The following is a 22,365-nucleotide window of genomic DNA, read 5'->3' on the forward strand; positions in this document are numbered from 1 at the left end:
GATACGCTACGTATGATATTTTGAAATTACAAAATGTTACCGTACTATATGGTATCACCTTGTATGCATGATCATTTCTATCTATAGAATGGTTATTGTTTTAGAATTATGAGATTTCTACTGAGCAATTGTGCTCACTTCTCGTTGTTTCATTTTTCTTACAGGAAGAGAATTCGGATTGATTGGTTGGAGAGTTAAGAAGTTCATGTATCTCTCATGTGTAATCTTATTGAACATGGATGTTTGTATTTATTTATTTGTAACTCCGTAGTGGAAGCTTGACATGTATTATTATTGTTTGTTGTATTCATCATGAGAGAGAACATATATTATTATGTTTCTATTACTCAAGAGTAATAGATATCTTTAATTAAAAAAAAAAAAAAAACCTAAATTACAGACTTTTGATAATATTTTCGAGTAATTAAAATTTGGGGCGTGACAGCGACTCTATTTTGGATGTTAACCCCCACTAAATTCCAAATTTACATCCGAATATTGCTTCCAAGAAGACAGATGAAAATGATGACAAGGATGAGGAATAGAAATCCAAATCAAAACCGATGTGCCATCCAGTTGTATTGGATGGCAATCCACCTCTAATTAATTGGGTCTAGGCGAGCTAACAAACACGCTTTGTAAACTGGAGAATCGGCGGTCCAAATGAGAAGAGAGGAGATAAAGATATGAGAGAAACTCGAAGGGTATTTTGGCTAAGTAACTTGACTGGACAAGGTGTTTCGGAGCGATTTCGCTAAGTCGGTCTAGTAGGGACAACACCTAATTCTATACTACAGATAAAGCCCATGCCCCAAACAAGCCTAGAAGAGGAAATCGTGCACTTTTGTAACGCTTTAGCACAGTGCAAACAGAGCCAATTAAGCCAAGCAATGCCTTTATCTTAGATGGTTGCCTATTGGGCTATATAAACTTATGTTTCTCCACTCATGTGATATTTACAACGTACGTTTGGGATGAAATTCTTGGGTGGTGGATTTGGTATCGGTCTAAGTGGTATAGGCTTGATGGAAGGACTGGTAATGGGTCAAACTTTCGATGTGCTCTTCTCTTCACGGCGGTGGATTGAACTTGAGCAGTTGCCCTGGATTGGACTTGCAATTGTATTGGTTGTATTGGTTGCCTTAGTTGGACTTGTTGGCGAGCTGTATGGATCGGCCAAATCTTAGAGAAATCCCCTCTGGAAGGTTGCCCAATTATGATAGCTTGTACTTCTTTTTCATCTTGATTTGTCACTTGCTTTCTAGGTGAATGTAACATTTGGTCGGGTGTCTGAGGCCCTCATGTGATTATTGTATCTGGCATTTAGGTCATGTTTCCTTGGAATCCAATTTGGGATTGAGGACGGAATATGTAATTTCAATTGTAGCCATGATATGGGCTATAGGTTGAACTTTCGTTGTTCCCATCTCTTCTTAGCCCTAACAGCATATCGTTGATGAATTCTGTAAGATCACTGAAAGAATGTATTTGTTTTGACTTGACTTTCCTTTATCCAAAGAGCTTCTTTGGATTGATTCTCGTCCCGAATAGGGATTTTTGGTCTTGCCATGACCTCGCCATGCCTATTGTCGACATTTGGGAGTTGACATAATTAGTGAAGCTATTGTAGTCAAGAGGATAGCTATCTTGGAATCCGTTGCCTTGTTCTGATAGCTTACTGGATTGTTCTTTTTAGTTGCATGGGAGTTTCTGTGTCTTGACCAGGGTTTCCACGAGGCATCTTATCTCCTTCACTTGTTCTTTCAACTGTTCTACATCAGATGTCACTTGTTGAGTCCTAGTCTCTTTTCTTTTGACTCTTGGTCTCAAGCGAGGTTATTACGGCAATTTCTAGGAAATCCTCTTCATCCTTGAACCTTAGTTGTTCACTTCATTCTCCCTAGGAGTGTAATGAGCTTAGAAGGATAAAATCCTAGTTTCTTGTTACTGATTTTATTGATTAACGATCCTATGTTATTGCTACTCCCACAGGAAAGGGGACGATGTTAAATCACATTAGGTTTGTCCTCCCCTATTTCGAACTCCAACAGTTCCTGATCGATCAGATCTTGAATTTTATGCCTCAAGTTATAACATTTGTCTATCGTATGTCCTGTTTCTCCTGAGTGAAACTCGCATCTCGTATTAAAGTCGTAACATTTTCTGGTATCTACAGGGGTAGCCATTGGGCTAAGTCTCTATAAAGAGCCACTCACATATACACACACATATATATATTTTATAATTCAGTGTGAGATCAACTAAATTAAGCTACGCTCATTATTTACGATCCAGGGCTCGCTCAATTAGAGCACTAACTACTTCAAATCATCATTGTTTAGATTTGGCCATTTACAATGTCGATCTAGTACTGTAGCCATCTTCAACAGCAAGATGAAGCCATGGTCGACGGTGGTTGTGAGGTGTAAAGGCCGTAGCACAATAGTTGCGGTAATTGGAATAATGATTTTTTTTTCCATACAATTTGAAAAAACTTACCGATATGCATATATATATTTTTCAGAATCACATTTATTAGGGTTTAAAATAGACCTTTTTGTTAGGTCGGGATATTATTTCTAATTGTTAACGGGGTTATAATGCTCGTTCTACATAATATATAAACCTAATGGTGCTGATCAAGATGGATTTAGAAGGGGGCGATAACAATAAAATGTAAAAATCTTAATGACATGTTTAGTAGCCATTTCTAGATAGGAGGTGGATTCGCTTCACTAAAGGATCCGTTTGGTTAATCCGAATCATTCATCTTAAAAGCATGTTTTTTTTACTTCAAAATGCTTTCTTTGCAACTTTTTTAGCTGCCTGTAGCTTATTGCTGGGGCAATGCAAATGGTTCTTCTTGTTAATAATTGTCTCAAAGTTATAGGTTTATGAAGTTTTATATGTTCTTTATGACATTTTGTTTTCACTTATTTTGTTGCTGCGTTGCTTACTTATGTTACGGCATGCTTTAAGTTTCCTGATGCTCTATGTAAGAAGTTGGATGGTTTGATGGTAGATTTTTGGTGGGGACAACAAGATGATGCATGCAAAATGCATTGGGTTAGCTGGGACAAACTCTTTGGAGAAGCATAGGGGTGGACTCGCCTTTAAAAATATGAGTGCGTGTAATTGAGCTATGTTAGCAAAGCAAGGGTGGAGAATTTTGACACAGCCGTCTGGGTTAATGGCTTGAGTTCTTAAGAGCAGATATTTTCGATCGACGGGATTTTTAGATGCGCAACTTGGGTCAAATCCGTCTTGGGTTTGGCAGAGTATTTTGGCGGATGCTAAAATCTTGCGAGCTGGGGTGAGGAAGTCTGTTGGGTCTGGCCACTTTATTCACACGCTTGTGAATCTTTGGATTCCGGAAGCGTTGGTCATTCAAACCGCAGAGTCATGAAGCTCCTTTAGAATCTCATACGGTCGATTTGTTGATTGATGTGGATGTTGGACAGTGGAAAGAGGATATTATTTGTCAATTTTTTGTGGAAGAGGGATGCTGAATGTGTGTTAGCTTTGCGGTTCTCATTGACTGGTGCATTGGATAGATGGATATTGCATTTCAGTGGGTCTGGCTCTTAAAACGTGTCTTCGAGCTATCAAGTGGCTATGGATCTTTTCAGGGAAGCAATATTAGCATAGAGGGGCAAGGGATTGAGTAGCAAAGGGGATAGTGATGGGTTTTTATGACGAGGTTTATGGAAGATTGCAGTGCTAGCTAGGGAAGGTTAGACGTTTCATTTGGAAATGTTGTCATGATGTGTTGCTAGTGATGGAGATGCCACAGAGACGACGAATTGGAAGTGGTGGACCTTGTAACCTCTGTACGAAACATTGCAAAACTGTGCTGCATCATTTAGTGAAATGTTCTGTTGCGGCGCAGGTGTAGTATTTGTCCCCTTTTCGTGGTAATATGGCTCAAGTACGACACACTTCGTTCTTGGATTGATGGGCGAATTTAAGCGAGCAATTTGAAAGGAGGGATGATCAAGATTGGTGTTGGGCGTCAGCGGTTTCACTGTTGTGGCATGTTTGGAAGGGGGGGAATGCTTTGGTGTTCGAAGGGCGGGTTTTTGACCCTTTGAAAGTCAGTTATGTGGTGGTTAACTTAGCTTTGGAGTTTTTTTTCGTTGCATATAAGATTTGCTGCTGCGTTGATTCCTGCTACGGAAAATTCATCTCAAACTGTGGTAGTGGATTCATGGCTTCGTTCCTCGCCTAGATGGGTGAAAATTAATTTTGATGGTACTTGGCGGAAGAAGTGCAATAAGGAAGGGTTGGGTATCATTTGTTCGGATAAGAATGGCCTCTTTGTTGCAGAGTGGGCAATCTACATTGCTGATGCAAGCTCGGCATTACTGATGGACGCTTTGGCTGCTCGTGCAGCTGTCTTGTTGGCCAAGGAAATGGGTTTTAATAATGTGATTGTGAAGGGCGATTCTGGGTTGGTAGTGGGTATGCTCAATGGGACAGACGCGATAGACAGTATTGTTGCCATTGTGGTGGAGGACATTCTAAGGCCACGTTTGGAAATATACTATTTTAGTAATTTTTTAACTTTTTATGAAAAAATGTGCAAAAAAATAAAGAGAGTGATCTGACAACTTATAACGACTTTTTAACTAAAATGTTTAATCTCCAAACGAAGCCTAAGTGTTAGGGGTGGGCTTGGCTTGTACAAGTTTGAATTTGTTCGTAGGGGTGTGAACATGGCGACACACAGAATGCCTAGTTTTGCAATTAATGGGGCTGGGCGCATCAGACGGAATGCTAGCCCTCCTGTTTGGCTGGAGGACCTTCTGTAAGAGGTTGCTTCTTTGTTTTTGTTTGATTTTTGCTATTTGCTTGGACTTTCTATCTATCTCACACACACACACACACACACACACACACACACACACACAAAATTAAGTCCAAATGTGGCTTATATTTATATTTAGGCCTCGTTTGGCAAGTAAATATTTTAGTAAAGTCTAAAAATCACTAAAAAAATTAAAAAGCCAACAAATCATACAAAAATATCAAAAATTTTCTTTTCTCTCTATTTTTTGCACATCTTTTCGTAAAAAATCAAAAAGTCATTCCAAACAGATTAATTTTTTTTGCTTCATATTTTAGTTAAAAAACCAAAAAGTTACTAAAATAGTATATTCCCAAACGAGGTCTTAAATTTACATTTATATTGCATGTTTTATTTAAATTTGACTTCAAGTTCACAATGTCTAGTTTGATTTTTGTATAGGGCATATAAGTTTATTGAATTACATATCAACTGAACTTAAAAAATTAACAAGTCAATTTTGAACGGGTTTTTTACAAGTTAAATAAAAATTAACTTCAAAAAATTTGATTAATTTAATTGAATTTCATAATACAAACTGATATAAGATAAATAAGTAAATTTTTTTTTTTAAAAAAGAAGAAGAAGAAGAAGGTGATGATGATGATGAATGAGTCATTAATTTATCAACAAATTGTTATTGAAGAAGAAAAATAGAAGAAAGATAAACAACAATGGTCGGCACTTTACTGAACAAACAAAGATAATATAAGTCTCCCAGTACTTTGCTCCAAAAAAAAAAAAAAAAAAAAAAAACCATTTAATAATGAGAAAATTGTTGGAAAGTCCAAGTTAACGAGGATATAAGGCATTAGTTCCAATAAATATTTTTTTTATTGATAAGAAATCTACCAATTGTGAAATAATTTGGTAAGAAATCCCTTTGTTTGTTTTGAAGGATATCTTGTTGTCAATTTTGTCCCTTATTTTATCTGTTGACTTTTTTTGACTATATGTTCAAATTTCTATCTGTTCAAATTTATATCTATCTGTTAAATTTTTTCCTTATTTGTTTAAATTCTATGGGTTTCTCTCTCCATCTGTTCAAATTCTATGAGTTTCTCTTTATTTTTATCTGTTGAAATATGTGTTCATTATTATCTGTCCAAATTTTTTTCCCTATTCAATTTTTCCCCTTATTTGTTCAAATATCTATCCAATTTTTATTACATGTTCATTTTTTTCCTATCTGTTGAAATACCTAGCCCTTATTTGTTCAAATTTGAACAGATCTATTCAAAATAGATCTGTCCTATTTGTCATTTTTTTTTCTTCAATTTGTTGCAATATGTTTCTTCATCTACATCTCCATGATCATCATCATTAACAACAACAATAACAAAAAAAAAAAAAAAAAAGAGTAAAAAGAAAAAAAGAAGAAGATTATTATCCACATCTAATAACAACAACACAACAACAAATAAAGAGAGAAAAAAAAATCATATATTATCATCCATATCTAGTGAAGGCTAACAAACAACTCAGATATATGTTATCAATCTGAGAGATTTCTTCATCTCCCAACCCCATCATCACCACCACCACAACGGTAGATCAGTGACGGCAAATCTGAGATAAAGAAGATGAAGAGGAGAGAGAGAGAGAGAGAGACTGTATATACAAATTGTTGAAGAGACAACTTGTATATACAAATCGAAGGTTTGGTCTTCTTGAAGAGAGTTCAGCGCGAACACACACACACACACACACACACACACAGAATATATACACCACCGATCGTTGAGAAATCAATTAGATTTCGTAGATTTGAGCGATGATCGAGAAAGCCCCTTTATTCAAAAGCCAAACCACGTCTAATAAATCTGCACCGGCTGCGACTCCGACGGTGACACAGAAGGGTCCAAGTTTGTGGAATCTCGCTCAAGCTCCAAGGACTTCGTTCCAGACGAATCAAATCTGTGGTGGTAGGTTGACATGAGAAAGACGGTGGTTGTGGCAGCGGTGAAAGTGTGGTGGCTGGGCTCGCCGAAGAGGGCAGAGAAAGTAAAAGGGAGGTTAGAGAGAGAGGCGAAGGATCAGCGATGGAGAAAGAGAGTGAGAGTTGCGTTATCTTTGGTTGTGAGATTTGGGGAATGATTTGGAAAGGGAAAGGGAAAAAGTGTGTGAAATTAGGTGAACCGTAAGTATATTTTATTTACATTTTACATACCTTTTCCATTTTTCTTTTTAAGGCCTTGTTTGGGGTACTTTAAAAAAGTCAAAAAAGTCACTATCCTATTTAAGTCACATCATCTTATTTAAGTCACATCACCTCCTCAAATTTAAATCCCTCCTCAAATTTCCCAACCAAACACAGCATTAGGGTTTGTAGAGGAAAAGAGAGAATGTATATGATATATATGAAGGGTATTTTGGTTATTCAGTTCCGGTTCGTAGCTCGAAACTTTGTGGCCTGACTGTGGCTCGTTTTGGTGTCTTCTTCTATTTTTTTTTTTTTTTTCTTTATTTCCTTTGTTCGCATTTTTCTGAAGAAGTCCACAAAGACCCAAATTTTTTTCATCTTCATCAATATATCATCACAAATTTTCAGATTATGAACATCTTCATCAACATCATCACAAATCTGGAAAATCACCCACACAAATCAAACCCAAACCCCCCCCACACACACAGCAGCAGCAGCAGCAGCAGCAAAATCACCCACACACACAATTTTTCTGCGTTTTTCTGATGAAGAGGAAGAAGAAAAGGCAGAAGAAGAAGAAAAAAAAATGCCGAGAAAACAGATATGGCCGATCAAAAAAAATATCTGATCTTCCTACCTTCAGATCTGGATCTTCATGAACACATCTTCATCAACAATTTTTTTTAAAAAAAATTTCAGATCTGCCGGTGTGGCAGTCGCCGGTGATGGCGAGGGCAGAGTGGAAGAGGAAGATCAGATCGTGGAAGAGGAAGGAAGATCAGATCAGCTCCGCCCTTTCTCCCTTTCTCTCTTTTTCTTCTCTCCTCTCTCTCTTTCTCCCTCCTTCCCTTCTCTTTCTCCCTTTCTTCTTGCGTTTCTTCTTGCGTTTTACAGATAAAAGAGAAAAAAAAAAAATCGAATCAAAACGGCGACGTTTTGATTTCGAGCCATTTTCGACCCTCGAGGTTTCGAGCTACCAGCCATTTCTCTTTGGTTATTTTATTTAAGCTTGTCCTTTTGAACCAAGTATTCCAATGCTTGGACCTTTGGCCAAACAAAATTAAGATTTGGATTTATGAACCGAATGCCCTTTAATAATTGAGTTTTTCTATATCTAATAACAAATTCTTCTGTATAATTGAAAGTTATGTTTGAATTTAAAATTCTTCAGGAAAAAAAAAGATAATAAAAGAAAATTATTTGATTGGATTAAAAAAATGAGCGAAAAATGAATATGAATTTGTCAAACAAAAAAATTATTTGATTACTCATATTTTTATTAAAGTTAAAAGTCTAAATATAGTGTTAAATTAATGGAATATATTTAGTTGCCTACGTTGGATGTCTTGGATTTTTTTGCGCATCATTAGCTATTAAATTATTGATCTGATTTCTTATTAACACATATATATGATATAATTGTTGATGTTTTGCTGGGGTGGTTGATTCGTCCCACTGGTGTTTTAGTAATGGGTCCTGTGCGGACATAGTTTTTAGGTAGTCCATGTGGTCAATGTTGTTAGCCGAGGTACTACGTGGGCAGATCATGTTTGCCGAGATATTTGGGGCATTGCCGAGGTATTTTGTGGCAATACCAGAATCCGAGATAAGCGGATAAGGGACAAGAGTCCTAGAATGGAAGGAGACTTCAGTTTGGATTAAATTTATCTTAATTCTACTGGGAGTCCAAGATTAGCAGTAATCCTAAGTCCATTAGAGTTAGACTTCTATTGGGACTAGGATTGAGTTTGCTATAAAAGAGATGCACCCCCACGGGTCTAAAGTATGCAATTTGTATGAATAGTGAGTTGAGCACTTCTGATATCTTTGAGAGATAACTGACTTGATCGTCGGAGTGCCTCCGGGTGGACGAGCCACCGCCGAGATCTCTTTTTTCTGTTGCAGGTCGCTCGGGCTTAGTCTATTCTGCCAGTGCTCTCCAGCTGCATACTGAGTTGACAGTGTGGTCGGAAATTGACACACACCGGTCCATTTATATGAGTTGGATCAAATCAAATTGGTAACTAGTTATCTTGAAATTTGGGCTCATAAATGTTGTGATGACATTCAAAACATCATTTTTTTTCTTTTTTTCTTGGTTAAAAAAAGAAAAGAAAAGAAAAGAAAAGAAAAAAAAGAGTTGTTCTCCACGATAAGTGTGTAACAGACCTATCCGTGGCGCATATCTCACATCACTACTATTATTGTGTTTATAATAACGGAAATAATTTATGAATAAGTTTGCTACTGATTATGTTTAGAGTTATTTATTTATTTTCTACATTTAAAATAAAAAATTATTTAGTATTTATTTTTATTTTTAAGATAGTGTAATCAAGTTACAAATTTTACTAAATTAAAAATATATATATATATATATATATATATATATTTTCACTATAGGTTCGAAGTCTTTGTTGGTAGTCACTCGCATTATTATTTGTGGATGTTACCTTTGTCCATAGTCTACCACCTCTGGTCACCATCGTTGGTGACCCTCTTAGATTTTGGAGACCACCTCCAACTACCATTGCGGGCGAGTTCCTCTTACATTTTTTCATCACCTCCCATTGTCGACTACCAATAACTATGTTAACATATAATATACTTTCATATAATGCCTTAGTAGCTGTAAATGTACATCACAGTGCATTAGGAGCTGTAAAGCCAACACCCACTACCACTTTCAGCTTTAGATTCCACTTTGATATTATTGTAATATATTACCTTATGGCTTCGTACTCCATTGTATCCTTCTGCTCTCTATAAAGAGAGAGACCTAATTCTCTTGTAAACATAGAAATATATACAACAATCTTGTAACATATTCAATCCATCAATAATATACATCAATATATTTTACATGGTATCAGAGCAAGGTTAAAGATCTTGGTGTTCTTCGCCTTCCGGCGGACGGCAACCTTGCCTTGACCGCCCGCCGGATCTCAACCAATTCAATCTTCCCATCGTCAGCAACAACGACTGGATCTGCACCTTGAGTAATCACAGTAATCCTCTTGTGTTCCAGATGCCTTTGGCCATTTGGAAATTTTCAAAGCTATCTCCTCGACATTCTCTGTCTCCTAGCCATGAACTTTTGAAAAGGTTCTTGCCTCTGTCTCATTTCCAAAAACAAAGTCCATATACGGCAAAGCCTTAACTTGCGCATCCTTCTACACCTCACCCTCTTCACTCGATCATGGCTCATCCTGATGGTCCACGGCTCCGGCAACGACATCAGCTGGACATTCCAGTCCACCCCCATCTTCCTCCCCGATGTCGATCTCGCCTGCTTCGCCCTCGATCTCGAAGGCCATGGCCAGTCCAACGGCCTCACAGCCTTCCTCCCCGATGTCGATCTCGTCGTCGATGACTGTCTCAATTTCTTCACATTCATCACTGCCAACTATACACAAGCTTCATGTGCTCCCGGCTATGCTTCCGATTCGCATCCACAGCTCTCTCAAAAAAAAAAAAAAAAAAAAAAAAAAAAAAAAAACCAAATGGGGTTTAGAAACAAAAACAGGCAGCCGTCCTCCACATCATCAGCGATCTCGTCTCTCTCCTCTTCTATTTGATGAGCTCACCGGCAACAATGGGGTTTAGACCCGATGTGATGAAATCTGTTGGTAAACTCTGTTGGCAGTGCCTGTGCCCCTCCCAGACACTGCCGTTACGGCAATCTTGGTCCACCTCCGCCGGTCCGTCTGCCACCGTCGTCAACCAGCACCACCATCGCCGTTCTCTATATATATCCATCACCGTCACAGCCATCGTCAGCCACCACCGTTTGGATGTGTTTTTCTGATAAGCCTTGGAAGGTCTTTCATTCGAATATCCTTTCTCCCCAGATCTCAACCTCTGTTGTTGAACCCTATAACAGTGTCTTGTCCACTCACCCATGTGACCCACACTCACACACACACCCACGGGATTTCTGATGCCCACATTTTTTTTTTTTTTAATCATCACCCACTCCACTTTCTCTTATTTTAATATATCTCTATATTTATATATTTATGTTTATTTTATTATATTACACAGACCTTCATCCTCTTCTCTCTCTCTCCCTTTCACGCCTACGGTTTTGATCAAACCCAACATATAGTTTCCAAGCCACCCATATGGGCTTGTCCCCTCTTATTATTATTATTATTTTTATTATTAAAAAAAAAAAAAAAAAAACAAAAACAAAAACAGGCAGACGACGAACTTGCACGCCACACTCCTTTTATTCATGTCGGGGTTCCCCCCGTTCACAATTTTACATCAAAAAAAAAACAAAAAAAAAAAAAAAAAAAGCCACACAAACAAAACAACCACACCCACAAGCGGGATTTTTCTTCTCTACTCGGTAGCCGGTCTCTTCTTCTTGCCTTCGTCCTGCGCGGCCCTTGACGGTGCTGCCTCCGTGTTTCCCACTCCACTGGGCATGATCACTACTCCCTGCTCCTCCACTGCAGCATATGGCGGCCCTCCAAATCGGAACATCACGGTGGCCTTCCGCTTCAGCTCCTTGTTTTCTGCCCTTAGCACGCTTATCTCTGCTCGCGCATCCTTATACATGCGTTGGAGCAGAGCCAGCTGGGAGTTTAACTGCTGCACCTCATTTGCCCTACTCTGCAGCCGGTTCGACAGGTTTGTCACCGCAGTCATGGTTTCCACACATGACTTCAATGTATACTGATTGGCTTCCACATCCGACTGCACTGCCATTCTTTGCTCCACAGACCGCATCGAAAAGTTCAACGGAGCAAACCCTGGGGCGCCTGGTTGAGGTTCAGGGGCCACCGCACCCGTTATCTCTCTTGTGGACTCGTTGAGGTCGGGAAAGAGAGTAAGCAGAGGGCGGGACGCAGAGGCCATTTTCTGGGCAACAGAGTGTTACAGAATATTACCGAGTTTCTCTCTCAGAACACGAATCTCTCAGAACACGAAGAGTTTTTCAGATGTTTCTCTCAGTTTTTTTTTTTTGTCTCAGTCTCTGCCTCAGCCTCTGCCTTCGTCTTGGTTATATAGCCCAAGCAGCCACGCGCATCGCGCGCCTCTGACTCGCCGACAACCTGGCACGCCTTTTGATGGCACGCCTTTTGATGCATTTGGGCACGCCTTTTGATGGCACGCCTTTTGACAGATTTGGCACACCTTTTGAGGGCACGACTTTTGAGGGCTCGATATCTACATCCATGTATATCTTTTGGGCAGCCTATCTACACACTCATACAGTGTCTTCTACACCGGTCAGCGTTATCAATCCCTTTGTTTCAACCTCAAATAGGTTTCTATCTTCACACCTATTTGAGTTTGAGGGGGGGTTATACATATATCATGGTGAGCACGGTTACACACCCTGCGAACCACCCAAGCCACCCCATGGCGCACTCCCTAAGTCGCCCCCTTGGTGCACCACCACAAGATTCTACATCGGTCCGACATGACCCCGTAAACTGTCTTCTACAACGGTCCGACATGACCCCATAAACTGTCCCGACATTGATTCCGGTCAGCTTCTACAACGGTCCGACATGACCCCATAAACTGTCCCGACATTGATTCCGGTCAGCTTCTACAACGGTCCGACATGACCCCTTAAACTGTCCCGACATTGATTCCGGTCAGCTGCTACATCGGTCCGACATGACCCCGTAAACTGTCTTCTACAACGGTCCGACATGACCCCGTAAACTGTCCTGCTACAACGGTCCGACATGACCCCATAAACTGTCTTCTACAACGGTCTGACACGACCATACCGTGTCTCCTATCCTGTTTTATTTATCAGTTTATTTTTCTGTTTTGTTACTCTCTCCAAACTCAAGTTGGTTAGTTCCTACCCTCCTTGAGTTTGCGGGGGGCTGTTAACATATAATATACTTTCATATAATGCCTTAGTAGCTGTAAATGTACATCACAGTGCATTAGGAGCTGTAAAGCCAACACCCACTACCACTTTCAGCTTTAGATTCCACTTTGATATTATTGTAATATATTACCTTATGGCTTCGTACTCCATTGTATCCTTCTGCTCTCTATAAAGAGAGAGACCTAATTCTCTTGTAAACATAGAAATATATACAACAATCTTGTAACATATTCAATCCATCAATAATATACATCAATATATTTTACAAACTATTTTCGAGTAACTATCTTCAGCAAGTCTCTTCCAGATCCAGCCGCTTGTAACATTTGATCATCACCTCCATCAACAATCACTTGGAGGCACCCCTCTCACTTATTTTCAAAACAAATTTTAAAAAATAAAAAACGTGTACCAAATATATTTTTTTATTTTATTTTTATTAAAAAATAAACAAAAACATATTTAATATTTTGTTTATTAAACTATAAATTTCATGGATAAGTAGGTAAAATTCATAACCTTATGGATCTCTGATGCTTGGTTATGGTCCAGCCAGGTAGAAAGTTAAATGGGTTCTTTATTGATTTCCTTTTAGTACAATTTTAGTCCACTGGAATCGGAGTTTACCTAACAAACAGAGAAAGAAAGATCTATCACTCAACATAAAGCTTTTTTTTTTTTTTCATTCATAAAGACAAGTTTAATTTGTTGGGCCATTGCATTGTTTAGTCATGCTCTCTTATTTTGTGAAGCAATATAGAATATGACACTATTAAAAATTTGACTTTTTGCGATGGCAAAATGCCGTTGCAAATACTCAAAATACAGTCTCAAAAGGTTTTTTGCGACGACAGATGACTTTTAGCGACGACAAGTGGGGGGTCGCAACAAAAGGGGTCGCAAAAGGGTTTTAGCGACGGCACGTTGCCGTCGCCTTTTTTTGCGACGGCAAAGTTGCATTTTTGCGACGGCATTTTTCCGTCGCCATTAATACGAAAAAATCTGAGATTTTTTGAGATGACACTATGTTGCCGTCACTAAAGGTGTTATTTGCGACAGCAAAAAATGCCGTCACTAAAAAAATATTTGAGATAGCACGATGTGTTGTCGCTAAAAGATTATTTGCGACGACAAAGAGTACCGTCGCAAAAAGCTTTTGTCTCAATCTGCCACTATCATTTGCGACGGCAATGTGGTGTCGTCTCAAAAAAAAAAAAAAAAAAAAAACTGCTGTAAAATTATTAAAAATATGAAAATTACCTGTATTAAATGAAAAATAATTGAAAAAGAAACCAATAATTACATAATAATATAAAAAATCCAGTACAAAAATAACAATTCATCCATAATACAAATATTCTTGCATTCATTCATTACAACACATTAGCAAAATTATCCCACTACACAATATTGCATAATACATACACAATGTTTAAATACATAATGTTGTTCACAATTTAAAATAACGTAAACCAAAAACAAAAGTTTCCCTCATGATTTTTCCGTGGATAACAAAAAACAAAAGTAAATCGCAATCTTCACACATCTGTATTCCAAAAGAAGTAAACTGCTACTTGGGAAATATCTGAAAACAAAAAATAAAAATAATTAATGACAATATAATTATGTGTTAATATTTTAATTACAAAAAAATATAAAAAAATTAACTACTATATAATTACAAAGATAATATCTAAGAACGTCCAAAATATCTTATCTTGCAAATTCCTTAACATAAATAAATAAATAAATAAAATAATTTAACTAATAAAAAACTTTAATATTCTTGAGCACACTTTGTTTGGTATAGCTTTTAATAAGTTAAAAATTAATAATTAGTAAACAGAAATTAAAAACATCATTTCTGTAACTTTCTAATAATAATTTTTTTCAAATCTTATTTAAACTAATTTCTTTGTAATTTTTAAAAAGTTGCATGCAGTAATTCTCACCCATATTTTCAAAATAAAAAGGTATAACAAACTCCAATAAGCTGCACCCAACAAGCCCTATCATGTGTCAATCTGTAGCAGATAGTTCCTAGGGTTTTCCATGTATGATAACAGTGTACCTATTAACCTGAGGAGAAAAAAAAAACACTGCATGTTTAGCATCACTCGATGCTAACTAGCTCTACTGTGCACCCAAAAAATCACTGAAATTGGAATAACAGAATAGTTACATAACAAGCTATTACTATGTAGATCTATAATCAGTAACTGTGTTTTATTCATCCAAACATAAACAAAACCTCCAAATATTGACAAAATAGGGAAGAGGGGAAGGGGGGGGGGGAGGTAAAAGTTACATAAATGTATTAGAATTACAATTTATCATATTTTTTTTTTGGCAGATAAGTAAATATAGCCGAATGATGAATTACACCACTTCCAAAAATCAACATAAAAGGAAAAATTAAAGACACTGAATGATCTTTTTAGTGCGCATTTGGTATGTATTAAGAATGTTCAAAATATAATCACCATCCAATTTTTATTTAATTATGCTTGCAAGAAAAGAAAAATATGATTAGAACTTCACTCATATATCCCGCAAAGTAAAATTAATGAACAAACTTTAAAAATATATCTTTGGACCTCAACGATCTTGGGTAGACCCCTTGAAGTGAAGGTGACATGACATGATATTAGGTATGGTAGAAAATATATCTTTGGACCCTTGAGGTGAGGGTAACATGACACGATCTTGGGTATGGTAGAATATGTACTTTCTCTCGGTGAGAGTGGTGAGAGGTCATCACGCCCAGTAACGTGTAGACCAGGGATGGTTAGAGTTGCCCCATTTGTGCTGATAATAAAACTCCAGTTTCCCTCTCTTTAACACCTAGATTTTGAAGGGAAGTATAGAGTTGACTTTTCAATTTGGTATCAAAGATTGGTTGGGCATGTGACTGGTTTGCTGTTTGTCTGACTATTGTATGTTACAGTCCAAGAGGGTATGTTGGAATGTGTCCCATATCACTTGGAGTTGTCCCATCTATGCTAGTTATAAGGCTTCAATTTCCCTCTCCTTAATACTTGGATTTTAAGGAGAAGTATGGGTTGGGCTTTTCAATTGTCATCCCTGGTACTACATCTCTTATACCATGTTACATGGTCTTGGCTAGAACTCGACTCGAAAACCTAGCTTAAGGGTGAGGAGCAAACTCTCTCATTACAACTTCAAATTTGTTTCTTTATAGCATTAGGTGGAATTTTTACCTAGGCAGGAGTAGGTTGAGGAACATCAACTAAGCGCTCTATCGTTTGCAACTGATCATAAGGGGCAATCTGCAAAGAAACCAGATAATGAGAAGAGCACATAATTCAAGTCTTGTAGAGATTAGAATTTGGCATCTATAATCTATAGTCTATAATATATATATATATATATATATATAATTGCAAAATGTAGTGAGGTTATTTCCACTACAAAGCTCAATCCTTTTTTCTCATTTTTTTTTTATTTTTTTGATTTATTTTTTTAATTATGTGCTGCAATCTGATTGGTCTATGAATCAGTTTATATGTTCTTAAAATAAAGTTTAAAACTCTTTTTGATTTGCCGTGACATTGTTAGATCTCTTTCTTAAATCATGCTATTATAATTGACAAGACAAACATTTCTTTCTTAAGTCATGCTGTGGAAATGTTTTTAGTTTGCATCATATATATGAATGTGGGATAGATGCTTTGTAGAATTCATGTCAAAATAGATGAATAATGATTTTATGATTACAAATGGGTACTACATAATATTTTTCACTACAATATTGTGTGTGCAAACAAGTAAAGAAGTTTCTATAACCAAACACTTTGTCACTTGGTTGAAATCTTATTGTGTGTTTGTCTAATGAATAATGCTTGAAGATTGCAGTTATTTAGCGAAATAAAATAGGTCCAATACCTGGGTAAATCCATCTGGCCATGTTATTGATACAACATAGTTTCCTATTGAAAGAATTTCTTCAGGTTCAATATCTTTGGGAACATCATTATACTGTAGTTTCTGCTCACCAGTCCATTCATCCTGTTCCCAAAAAATAAAAAATAAATAAATATAATAATAATCAATAAATAAATAAATAATAGTTGACTTCAAAAGGAAATGTAATATAAAGTCAAGACATGCATTTGGAGATTCTAAAAGTAATAATTTAACTGAGAAAACGAAAACAAAATTGTCAAGGCCCCTTTTTGTTTTTCTTATTCCATCAAGCTGGTGAATTAAATTAGGGACTCCTCATCACAAAATTCAAAAGTAAAAGCATATTTAATTCAAACCGAAATCATCACAAGCAACTAAAATCACAACTACGAGATCTCTATCTCACTGATTCTGTGTGTGCGTGCACATGCGTATACTTATGCTGGAGGCTGTTACTTTCTGTAACGATGTGAAGGACGATAAACCTGATGTTTGACTTCACTCAAATGTTCCAGTTCCAGATCTAGTCCAACAAGGTAAGATAAATCCCCTGTCTGATATCAATATCGTTTTCATCCCTTAAAACAATGAAGTTTTGATTCCTTAACAAAAACAATGAAGTTTTTGAGTCCTGTCTTTTCCCACAAGTCTCTCGTATCTAGGCGGTCGTGTGTGCCAAGTTTCGTGCTAAACCGACGCCGTCTGGTGATTTTGGGTGGTGTATGCCTAAGTTTCTGGAATGCATAATTATTCTTTCCAAAAGACAATGTTAGTGGTGTATGCCTATTCAATTATAGGGCTATCTTTTAACATGACCTAAAAAATGATAATAACTTAGGAAAATTATGAAAAATCATTAGTCAGACACAACAAATGTGTTGATTTTGAAAAGAGTGAAAAATTTCTGGTAACATAGGTCTCTGTGAAGCATATGCCAGGAATACAAGACAAAATGTATCGTGCTAACACAAACCTCACAAGCATTCCAGTTTATTCAGGTCCATCTAAAGCAAACGATAAAAATATTTACTACTTCAAATCACAAGTGCTCAAAGATCCAAATTAGAAAAGGGTTTAAATTGTCTCAAAAGAGCAAGATAAAAAGGACTTGAGAATTTACATATTTCAGCAAGTTTCCATGAAATTCTTATATACATAAATTAGCTCGAATGCATTCAAATTGATCCAAATGTGTTCTCACCACTGTAGGTCATGTACAGGAAGCCATCTTCATCCTTGTTTTCCTCATAAATTGCAGACATCATGGCAGTTGTGGCATGGCAAATACACAAACGAACACAAGTACTTTAAAATGTTCATATTAAAACTTCATTTTTTTTCCGCATTTTGGGTAATGGATTTTTATTGTAATCACCTTTTACATTTAATGTTATGCAGGACATAATAATTTATTTTAAATCAAGTTATTAATTAATATGAAGTTTAAAACATATACAATAGGCAATTCATTTTCATAAAACTTTTATTATAGTATCTACTTTATCCTGTATGCAACTGGTTCAACGCTAGTAAGTAAATCAATGTTGGCATACAATCACAAAATTCAGAAGCCTATGACAGTGAAGATATACATTAACAGTAAAAAATTTCTCACCAGTGGGTGGAAAAATGTTCTTGACAAAGATGAAGATGGCCTTCTCAGCACCAAGCTTTATCCTCTTCTGGACCACATAGACAAACTGCCCAACAGTCAAATCAGCAGGTACCAGATATCTGCATGCATATTATGGACAAAAAAGAACTTCATTAGTTTTGACCAATCTCTAAAACATCTTTTCACATTTGTGACGATAATCATGATAAAACATGGAAAATAAGGTTTAAAAAAAATAGCATTTCTAACTCCAAGCAAAATTATCCTTGAATTACTTTTACCAAACATATTTCAAATGCTGGTCAAGGTGGAGTCCCGTCCACCTCCATTTTTTTTCATAGCCATCTCTGAAAGAACATGAAGTACATTAGAAGATTAATTTCTCATTAGAGTTTTGTAAAAACTTAAGGTGCAAAATTTACCTATTTTTGTGCATTTTCTCTCGGCAGATTCTAATGTATTACATAACTTTTCCTTTTCCTTTTCCTTGATATGGCCTGCCTTCTTCAACTTCTTGAAACCAATTTAAATAGAGCTTAAGTTTTCTTATGTGGTCATTCATTTGTTCCATTTTCCCTTATCAATTCAGAACACATATAACAATATAACAAACTACAAAAAGTTGTACTATTTGGAAAATATTTACCAAAAGTTGGGGGTTTTGCAACTTTTGCTGTGGTTTTGTTGTACAGAGAAAGTTGTGGCCCTATGTATTTGTAATTATTTATGATCTTTTACACTGAATTGTAAATTTCCCATTTTTTTCTTTAATTTTGATCTTCCCATAATAAAAGAAACAATATATATGCTATTGTACTATTTGATTGACTCCATCTCCAAATGAACACAAAAAAGAAAAGGATTCAAACAACCCACCTCTTCCTCTGTCCAGCGTCTCATTGAGGATCGTCTTGTAGACCAGTTATCCTCCTATAAATATGGTACAAAATTATCACTCTGGATATCCATTAATACAAACTACAAGAATTTAATACCTTATATTTAAATAATGAATCCAAAAAGGGGGGGGGGGGAGGAAGTCAAAAAAGGGTTGATTTTACTTTGTTCCACTTTTCAACTGAGTATAAGCTATTTTTTTATAGATTAAGAAAAGTTTTATTCCTTTTCCTTTTGTCATCAAAGAAAATAAGCTAAAATTTCCTTGTTCAAAATATTAAATGGCTTTGGAACCAATAGGCTAATGCAACTTTTTAACGTTCTATTTTCTTTGACCAATTTTCTAGGCAACCAAAGAGGCAATTTAGAAATAAAGTAAATGCAGACAACATAAACAAAAAGGTTGTTTTTCTTTTCCTGAATTTGCCCAGTAACCAAACAGACAATATTGAAGAAAATGAAGGCAAAAAACACAAACCCTTGAAGGGAAACTGGCTTGAGATCAGCACTATCACTATTCACATTGAACTTCAAAGCTCCACCATCCTTTTCTGCTTCGATATCAGACCCCTTAACTTCTTCCATAACTTTCTCCCTCTAAATCAGCTTTTATATGAAAAGAAAGCCCAAATGGATTGACATTCAACGAAGCATTGAGTAGAAGAACCAAACCCTAGTTCAAATCTCGACAATATATTAAAAAAAATGATAGGGCTTTGGATGTAATTAGAGAGAGAGAGAGAGAGAGGGCATACAGTCGTCACTCGCTGCTCGTCGTCGCAGTCGCCACTCGCTGCTACTCGTCGTCGTCGTTGATGACTGTCATCACTCGCTGCTAGTCGTCGTTGTCGATCATCTTCGTCGTCCGTCACCGTCGTTGAATTTTGGCTCAAGGGTTTGGGGATTTTGCTTCAAAATGGTTTTGGGGATTTTGGGTTGGTTCAGAAAGGTTTGGGGATTTTAGGGGAACACATGACCGCGAATAGGCTTAAAATGAGCGGGATAGAAAAAATTTCATTATTTTTTGCGACGGTGCACTTAAACCGTCACAAATGATGAATCCTAACAAATAAAACGACGCCATTTTAACAATACTTTGCGACAGTAAATGTTCTCGTCTAAAAAAAAAAAAATTTGTGACGGTATATCAGGCGTCGCAAATGTTTTATGTTTTTTTTGTGATATATTCATTAGCGACGGGGTCACCACCGTCACAAAAGACTATTTTTTGAGACGGTTTGAAAACGCTGTCGCAAAAGACCATTTTTTGCGATGGTACCTATACCGTCGCAAAAAGTTTCGTGTTATTTGGGCTGTTTTCTTGTAGTGTAAGAAAGTGTATAGAAAGTATATTGTGTGACTAAAAATTCATTCTGGGTACTGTTAAAAATGGTTTTAAAAAAATCATATTTTTTCTCAACTTTGGTCTAATTTTTAGGTGGGATCTATGCGCCAAAGCTGGATGGTCTAAGTGGTAACGCGTTCTATGTCACGTTGTGATTCACGTAGTATATTTGGTTGCTCAAAATCATTATCGGGTGAATGAGAAATTGAAACCAAAATGAACTCCATGGAAATGGTATATTGGTGAAGTTTCCTTAAAGGTTTAAATTAAAGGTTTGTCCCACATTGGTTTGGTGGGCAAACTTTTGTGGGTTTATAAGGCATGGGTTGTAACTTGGGGAGGGTCCCAAGGGGTACCCAAGTTTTGTGGAAATGTGAGGTTATGGGAAAAGTGAGCTAGACCCATTGGACCCAAAATAAACACGCACGCCCGCCGCCAGCCGTCCGATCGATTGGGTGAGCTAGGCTTGGGCGTGGGTGCATGGTGTGATGTTGGGTTAGGCTTGTTCGGCTATAGCTTGAATTTTTCGTGCCCCCTTTCAGAAGTTGAAATATGCCCTACAGTATCGGACTCCCGAGGTTCTGAATCTAATTCCACTAGTGCAATGTGAAATAGATAAACACCAAAGAGTCCAAATTCGGCGAATCTTTTGAAAAACTGATTTTGAATCAAATTGTCAAAAATAGACTGCTTTACTAGATACAAAGTTGCCACCTAAATGTTTTATTTTGGAAAAATTTAGGAAACCCATGGTTTGTGCCGAAGGCCACGTGTCCGTCATCACCAAGATTGCCTCGGCTTGAGAACTTAGGTACGAGGGGGAATGTCATGAATTGAGCCCCCTCGCTCGCCCGATCAAAGATCGGCCTCTACTAATCATGATATGAATCTTATTTTGCATTATATGTTCTTGTTCCGGTTATTACCCATTATTCTCTCACGAAGGAGAGTCCGAATGAATAAACTAACTAGCTAACTATTTAAGCTAAACTAATTAATTAACTATTACAAACCAAATGAAATAAATTAACTCATAACTAATTAACTACTTTAGCTAATTCAATAATTACAACACAAGTATAATTAAAATAAGTAAGGTAGGTAAACAACTAATTACTCCGCCTCGAGAAGCGAGGAATGTTCACGCGCATGCTCGATTTCCACCCGAAAAACCATTGTTTTGCTTCTAGAGAGCCTCTGTTGCACAATAGAACACATAGGTCGGCTTCGCGATGCTTGTCAGTTCATCTTTCAAAGTTGCATCGTGCATATCATTTGCATCTTGCCCCTGAACTACGCAGGTTTGAGTCCTCAAAGGGATACGTAGGCAACCCTCGGGTTCAACCAATTGTTTGCACATTTGTTTATTTGCCCAAGTCTTCCGACCTTGTCAAAAGGGTCGTCTTTGGGCTTTGACATTCACTCACGTCATGAAATGACTTCGAGCTTTGTCAAAAAGAGGCAACTGTAGACACCCTATTTTGACCGACCCTAAGACTTGGGTGCTTTCTTTTGATTACCCGATGATGACAAGTAGAATGTGTTTTTCACAGAATCCTCAGTAAGAGAGATGGAATTTGAACTTTAATCCCAACGAGTTAGGCACAGTTCACCAGTCCAGTTTCTATAGCAATCACCTCTCATTTCACCTGCATCTAGTCAAGCTTAGTCTTCTACATCTAGTGTAGTACGAGATCATTCACCCATTTCAATGGCACAGTATCCC

General features: G+C 37.1%; 2 long non-coding RNA genes across 3 annotated transcripts; one reads left to right on the plus strand and one right to left on the minus strand.

The window, feature by feature from the left end:
- Positions 1 to 652: 652 nt before the first annotated feature.
- On the plus strand, positions 653 to 4,617 carry LOC145792843 (uncharacterized). Its single transcript, XR_014332869.1, has 2 exons — positions 653 to 1,205; positions 3,023 to 4,617. It is a non-coding gene; the product is annotated as an uncharacterized LOC145792843 (long non-coding RNA).
- A 9,599-nt stretch (positions 4,618 to 14,216) lies between these two features.
- Positions 14,217 to 19,261, minus strand: LOC114310259 (uncharacterized). 2 transcript variants are annotated; one of them, XR_003646079.2, is made up of 5 exons: positions 18,398 to 19,261; positions 16,762 to 16,884; positions 16,077 to 16,145; positions 14,808 to 14,934; positions 14,217 to 14,440 (listed from the first exon to the last, which is right to left on the minus strand). It is a non-coding gene; the product is annotated as an uncharacterized LOC114310259 (long non-coding RNA). The 2 variants fall into 2 exon arrangements; XR_014332870.1 differs by lacking the exons at positions 14,217 to 14,440; positions 14,808 to 14,934 and having other exon boundaries at positions 14,945 to 16,145.
- Positions 19,262 to 22,365: the final 3,104 nt, after the last annotated feature.

This window comes from Camellia sinensis, chromosome 6 (assembly GCF_055761805.1).
Source record: "Camellia sinensis isolate YWXY chromosome 6, ASM5576180v1, whole genome shotgun sequence".
Taxonomy (NCBI): Eukaryota; Viridiplantae; Streptophyta; class Magnoliopsida; order Ericales; family Theaceae; genus Camellia; species Camellia sinensis.